The sequence below is a fragment of the Triticum urartu genome, chromosome 4A (assembly GCF_056163025.1).
Source record: "Triticum urartu cultivar PI428250 chromosome 4A, HENAU_Tu73, whole genome shotgun sequence".
Classification (NCBI taxonomy): domain Eukaryota; kingdom Viridiplantae; phylum Streptophyta; class Magnoliopsida; order Poales; family Poaceae; genus Triticum; species Triticum urartu.
Window position 1 is genome coordinate 461,381,085 of NC_141876.1, and position 7,939 is coordinate 461,389,023.

A 7,939-nucleotide genomic window follows, 5' to 3' on the forward strand; every position below is an offset into this window, starting at 1 on the left:
CACATCATTGTCTTCAATGAGTCACTGGTTTCATCTTCACTTCCTTTTACTTACTGTTACTCATTGTGAAGCCATTACATGCCTGCTATATCCTTTGTCTTCACAACGTAACTGTATGATTTGTTTGGCTTCATAACTTCTTCCTACCTGATCCTTATTACACTGCAGCTACTTGTCATTGTGCTTTCACTCTATTGAATACTTGACCATGGCTTGTCTAGTGTAATCTAACTTCCGCTGCATAGTAATAGGCATATCTCTGCTGTTTGTCTTCATAACTTCCACGTTTTGAAGACTTTCATAAAAATCGCCTATTCACCACCCCTCTAGTCGATATAACGCACTTTCAGGACCCACCGGACGGGCCACCGTATTTCGCAAAAAAATGTTTCCCCCCTGACTGCTGGGACCCACTAGCTACACCTTCGCACGCAAGGAAGTGCGTCCAGGCAAAAAAACAAAACGACTCGCCCCCCTGACTGCTGGGACCCACCAGCTACATCTGCGCATGCAAGGAAGTGCCTGACAGTCGGGACCCACCTGGTCGAAGCGTACGTAGCGTTGTCATTCTGGTCGCGAACGTGTACGTACATATATACTGGTCGATGTAGAGGCGCGCATGTGTCGTAGTAGAGGTGCGCACGTAGCATGTACACGTACGTACAGCGGTCTGGGTGCAAGAAAGAAAATACGGCCACGTATGTGTACATACGGGCGAGGTCTCGAACGCCTACTCGCGCATACGTACGGCGAGGGCTCGTGTACATGGCTGTGTCGGAACAGAGAAACAGCGTCGTTGTCGTGTTCATGGGGAGGCAACGGAATGTGTCGTGTTCATGGGGAGGCAACGGAGTGCGTCGTGTTCATCAGGAGGGCTTGGACGGAACAGGCGATGGAAACGAGGCCTGGCATACTGCAGAACGGAGGAAACAGCCTTGTGTTCGACCGACCACGTTCGAAACGGGATCCTGTTCATCGGGAGGGGTGTGGCGTACCGCAAAGCGGAGGAAACGGACCTCCTACGGTCGAAACGGGGGTCCTATTGATCGGGAGGGGTGTGGCGTACCGCAAAACGGAGGAAACGAACTTGTGTTGGAGCGCTACAGTCGAAACGGGGGTCCTGTTCATCAGGAGGGGTGTGGCGTACCGCAAAACGAGACTCCACGGGATACTATTCATCTCCACCGTCGACCTCCTCCGGCCTCCACGGGCTCCTGTTCATCCAGCCTCCACCGCGCGCTACTCCACCGGCTACTATTCAACCACCCCTCCACCGTCTACTGTTCATCCAGCCCTCCACACCACGGGGTCCTGTTCAACCACCCCTCCATGGGCACCCCTCCACCGTCTACTGTTCATCCAGCCGTCCACACCACGGGGTCCTGTTCAACCACCCCTCCACCGTCCACTATTCATCCAGCCCTCCACACCACGGGGTCCTGTTCATCCACCCCTCCACGGGCACCCCTCCACCGTCTACTGTTCATCCAGCCCTCCACCACACCACAGGGTCCTGTTCATCCAGAGGCAACGCCACCGCTCACTATTCATCCAAACCCCCCCCCCCGCAACGCTCACTGTTCATCCCATCGATCGGCTTCAGTTAGCAGCAGTAGCGAAGGAATCGCTCGATCGGGTTCAGTTAACAGCCATCGATCGTTCGCTCGGGTTCAGTAACGCGTAGCCTGCAGTGAAATCGCTCGGGTTCAGTAACGCGTAGCCTGCAGTGAAATCGCTCGGGTTCAGTTAGAGCCCAACGCCTCGCTCGGGTTCAGTTAGAGCCCAACGCCTCGCTCGGGTTCAGTTAGAGCCAACGCCTCGCCCACACGCGCGTACGTGTAAGAGAGAAACGTGTATCGCTCGGCCCCCGACTTCCCACCGTAACCGGGAACTCCCCCAAATTTTCCTCCCCCTCGCTTCTACCATGGTTTTTTTCGTCATGGACGGCCCAAAGAATGTCATGCAGCTGCGTCTCCGACCCGCCCAGGACAAAAAGCCCATTTTCTGTCATGATTTTTTGTCATAGAAGTAGGAGCCCACCACATCTCTGATGATACCGGGTTTTGTCACAATTATCGTCATAGAAGTGTCATATGTATGACAGGAAAAAAATTCGTTCGGCCCAAAATGTCACGGATGTGTCTTTTTTTTTGTAGTGACATGAAGGCGGCCTAATTATTACCTGGGACTATGATCCTCTATTTTCCGCCGTTTGAAACAAAAACCAGAGTCTCAGGGGCTACTATCTGCATAGGGCACACCTAACGTGTGCGGTACTGTCAAAAACATACACTATTTCACGTACCTCAAAGCCTTTCAGCAGACTCATAAAAGCTTCATGCAACCCGCTTTCGGCGGATGAAATCCTCTCAATCACCGTACCCATTAGCGTACGGTGCGCTTCTGAGATGGCCGCTTGCTCCAGAAGATCCTTCAGTGCGTCCGAGCGCACACCGGACGGTTTCGGACTCTTTCTGTTGCTCTCTTTAGGAGCCGAATACTGAGGACTTCGGGTGGCCGAAGGATTACCCTCTGGACTTGGCGGATCAGGTGAAACCCTCTGCGACGACACTTCAGGGTCGCCCACCTCATGAGGCAGGGTGACATGGGGAGGTGTTTCGCTCTCCATCATCTTCGAAAGAAGATCCCCCGAAGACGAACTCTGTCGAGAAAGGCTACGATCCAAACTACAAGATATATGCTTTGGTTAATGTCTTCAGAAGTAATGTAGGATATTTTTACTATTAAGTACTTTTTGTTTACTTACAGCTCGGTAGAGGGCTGATCCCCTTGCGGGCACTGTGCGGCAAGAGTACCCTCCGAGGCAGGACCCTCTGGCAAAGATTTCTTCCCCCATTTGGAAACCTTTGTTTCCGGGTCTTCAGAGGTGGTCCTCTTCCTTCCTTGGGGAGAGGGAATTTCAGATTCTTCTCCCCGGTTATCCTCCTTCGCGGAGGCGCTAATTCCCCCGGTTTGGAGGAATAATGAGTGAGGCCTGCTTTCAACCTCTTTACCCCCCCCCCCTTATCTTCCCCTGAGGGCGCCTGATAAGGCGCCGGCTCGAGCATTCTGGCTAGTACTGGATCGGCCGAGCATTCAGGAAGGGGGGTCGAACACCTGATCATCTTCGCCTTTGTTACCCAATCCTGGTTAAAGAGCGACTTTTCAGAATGATGTTGTGATAAATAAAAAGACATCGTGTTCGGCCACGGGATTACTTACTTGGGTATCTAGGCGATTACAGCTCAGACCCGCATCCTTGGTGGTGTCTGGACACTTTATTTGTGGTCCGAAGAACAATTTGTACATCTCTTCGAGCGTCATGCCGAGGAAGTGCGGAATAGTTCGTGGTCCTTCCGGGTTGAATTCCCACATACGGAGGGGTCGACGTTTGCAAGGCGGGACTCAACGAACTAGCATGACTTGCATTACCGTGACCAGGCTGACATCTCTCTCGAGGAGATCTCGGATGCGACTCTCCAATATCGGCACATCATTTACTGGCCCCCAATCCAGCCTCTTGTTGATCCATGACGTCAGTTGTGGTGGGGGGCCCAAGCGAAAGGCAGGGGCGGCCACCCACTTGGTACTCCGGGGAGCCGTGATATAAAACCACTCCCGTTGCCATAAACTGGACACCTCCGGGAAGGAACCTTTTGGCCATGGAACATCGGCGCCTTTGCTTATTATGGCACCTCCGCACTCTGCGTGTCACCCTCGATCATCTTCGGCCTCACATTGAAAGTCTTGAGCCACAGGCCGAAGTGGGGGGTAATGCGGAGGAAGGCCTCACACACAATGATGAACGACGAGATGTGAAGGATGGAATCCGGGGCTAGGTCATGGAAATCCAGCCCATAATAGAACATGAGCCCTATAACAAAGGGATCCAGAGCGAGGCCTAGCCCTTGGAGGAAGTGAGAGATGAATATAACGCTCTCGTCGGGTTCGGGAGTGGGAATGACCTGCCCTCGAGCAGGCAGTCTATGCGAGATTTTGAAGGTCAAATACCTGGCCTCTCTTAGCTTCTTGATGTCTTCCTCTGTGACAGAGGAAGGCATCCACCGACCTTGAAGGTTGGATTCAGACATGGTTGAAGGTCCGAAGCGCCTGACCCGAGCCTTGGGTGTTGGAACTCGAGGCGGGGGAAGGATTTGATTGAGTACGAGAGGGAAAAAAGGATAGGCCTTGGCCTCTTTATAAAGAGGGTGAATATCAAGCGTCCTCCTCATGGCCGTTTGGGACTTGCCTAAAATTGAGGAGTCATACCAATGGGCACGATTGGGTTACCCACGTCCATATTGATGAGAATCCCGTAATAAGGGGGACACGATCTCTGCTTCGACAGGACGTGTCAAGAAAACCGCCTCGTGATATGTGTAGTGCTGGTTGAGAAAAATGGTTTGAATAATGACCGGGCCATGACATGATGTCATGTTGCTAAACGTGTTAGCAGATTAGGTTTGTGGAAATATTATTCTCTCTACGGTGGTATGTGGAACTTGTTTTGCAGAGCCAGACACTATCCTTGTGTTCAAAATCTTCTATGGAGTATTCGGAGGAAGAACCCGCCTTGCAATGCCGAAGACAAATCTGCGCACCGGACTCATCGTCATTGAAGCCTGGCTCAGGGGCTACTGAGGGAGTCCTGGATTAGGGGGTCTCCGGACAGCCGGACTATATCCTTTGGCCGGACTGTTGGACTATGAAGATACAAGATTGAAGACTTCGTCCCATGTCCGGATGGGACTTTCCTTGGCGTGGAAGGCAAGCTTGGCAATACGGATATGAAGATCTCCTCCCTTGTAACCGACTTTGTGTAACTCTAGCCCCCTCCGATGTCTATATAAACCGGAGGGTTTAGTCCGTAGGACAACAACAATCATACCATAGGCTAGCTTCTAGGGTTTAGCCTCTACGATCTCGTGGTAGATCAACTCTTGTAACACTCATATCATCAAGATCAATCAAGCAGGAAGTAGGGTATTACCTCCATCGAGAGGGCCCAAACTTGGGTAAACATCGTGTCCCCCGCCTCCTGTTACCATCCGCCTTAGACGCACAGTTCGGGACCCCCTACCCGAGATCCGCCGGTTTTGACACCGACAAGCATCAAGTGTTGATGGTTAACAAGACCACTAGTTTCAAGCAAAAGGGCAAAGGAAGGAAGGGGAACTTCAAGAAGAAAAGCAAGCAAGTTGCTGCTCCCGGGAAGAGGCCCAAGTCTGGACCTAAGACTGAAACTGATTGCTTCTACTGCAAATGGACTGGTCACTGGAAGCGGAACTGCCCCAAGTATTTGGCAGATAAGAAGGATGGCAAAGTGAAAGGTATATTTGATATACATGTTATTGATGTATACCTTAATAATGCTCGTAGTAGCGCCTAGGTATTTGATACTGGTTCTGTTGCTCATATTTGCAACACGAAGCAGGGGCTACGGATTAAATGAAGATTGGCTAAGGACGAGGTGACAATGCGCGTCGGAAATAGTTCCAAGGTCGATGTGATCGCCGTCGGCACGCTACCTCTACATCTACCTTCAGGATTAGTTTTAGACCTGAATAATTGTTATTTGGTGCCAGCGTTGAGCAAGAACATTATATCTGAATCTTGTTTGATTTGAGACGATTATTCATTTAAATTAGAGAATAATGGTTGTTCTATTTATATGAGTAATATCTTTTATCGTCATGCACCCTTGATGAGTGGCCTAATCTTGTTGAATCTCGATCATGGTGATAGACATATTCATAATATTGATGCCAAAAGATGCAAAGTTAATAATGATAGTACAACTTATTTGTGGCACTGCCGTTTAGGTCATATTGGTGTAAAGCGCATGAAGAAACTCCATGCTAATGGACTTTTGGAATCACTTTATTATGAATCACTTGATGATTGCGAACCATGCCTCATGGGCAAGATGACTAAGACTTTATTCTCCGGAGCAATGGAGCGAGCCACTGACTTATTGGAAATAGTACATAATGATGTATGCAGTCCGATGAGTATTGAGGCTCGCGGCGGGTGTCGTTATTTTCTGACCTTCACAGATGATTTGAGCAGACATGGGTATATCTACTTAATGAAACATAAGTCTGAAACATTTGAAAAGTTCAAAGAATTACAGAGTGAAGTAGAAAATCATTGTAAAAAGAAAATAAAGTTTCTACGATCATATGCGGAGGTGAATATTAGAGTTACGAGTTTGGTCTTCATTTGAAATAATGTGGAATATTTTCGCAACTCACGCCACCTGGAATACCACAGCGTAATGGTGTGTCTGAACGTCGTAATCATACTTTATTAGATATGGTGCGATCTATGATGTCTCTTACTGATTTACCACTATCATTTTGGCGTTATGCATTAGAGACAGCTGCATTCACATTAAAAAGGGCACCATCTAAATCCGTTGAGACGACATCGTATGAAATGTGGTTTGTCTAGAAACCTAAGCTGTCATTTCTTAAAGTTTGGGGTTGCGATGCTTATGTGAAAAAGCTTCAGCTAGATAAGATCGAACCCAAATTGGAGAAGTGCGTCTTCATAGGATACCCAAAAGAAACTATTGGGTACATCTTCTATCACAGATCCGAAGGCAAGATATTTGTTGCTAAGAATGGATCCTTTCTAGAGAAGGAGTTTTCTTGAAAGAAATGAGTGGGACGAAATTAGAACTTGATGAGGTAGCTGTACCTTCTCTCGAATTGGAAAGTTGTTCATCGTAGAAATCAGTTCGAGTGATGCCTACACCAATTAGTGAGGAAGTTAATGATGATGATCATGAAACTTCAGATCAAGTTACTACCGAACCTCGTAGGTCAATCAGACTACATTCCACACCAGAGTGGTACGGTAATCCTGTTTTGGAAGTCAAGTTACTAGACCATGACAAACCTACAAACTATGAGGAAGCGATGATGAGCCCAGATTCCGTAAAATGGCTTGAGGCCATGAAATCTGAGATGGGATCCATGTATGAGAACAAAGTATGGACTTTGGTTGACTTGCCCGATGATAGGTAAGCCATAGAGAATAAATGGATCTTCAAGACAAAGACTAATGCTGATGGTAATGTTACTGTCTACAAAGCTCGACTTGTTGCGAAAGGTTTTCTACAAGTTCAAGGAGTTGACTATGATGAGACCTTCTCACCCGTAGTGATGCTTAAGTATGTGTGACGCCCCGAGACCATTGCGCCAGGTGTCTCCCAGTTATTCGCTGTTGTTGCCTTGTCATTTGCTTGTGTGTTGCATCTTATCATGTCATCATGTGCATTGCATTATCATGTTTTCAAAACTTGCATCTGTCTCGGTCTCCCAGTTCCTTCCGTTGTCCGTTCTGAGCCCAGACACACTTGCACGCGCCCGCGGCACGTCCGAAATATTATTTTATAAGTGGCTAGAAAATGTTCTCGGAATGGGATGAAAGTTGGTGTGCGGTGTTGTTTTGTTGTCAGCAGGCCGCCTGCCAAGTTTCATCGCATTCGGAGTCTGTTTGTCGCCCCAACGGATAACTATAGCGACAATATAGTCGGTCAGATCGTGGGACGTTTTCGGTCTCCGGAAGCTGCTGCCGGATCCCTCTCTCTCTCTCTCTTCTCTCCCGCAGTCCTGGGCCTTCTACACAGTCACAACCAGCCCACGTAGGCCTACCTATTCGCCCTGTCGATCGGATCCATCGATCGCGATCCGAGGGTCCAAAAACCCCCAAAACCCACCTAAACCCTAGCCCCTTCCTATTTAAGAAGCCACCCTTGCCATTTTGGGCATCCCTAGCCCCTAAACCTACCCCTCCTAGCCTCCTCCCACCTCCAGCCGGTGCATCTTACTCGAAATCCGTGCCCCAACCTACAGCCACCGCCTCCCACCTCAATTTCCGGCACCGGCCACCCCTCCATCGCCACTTGGCGTGCCCTAGGTGGTCAGCCGCC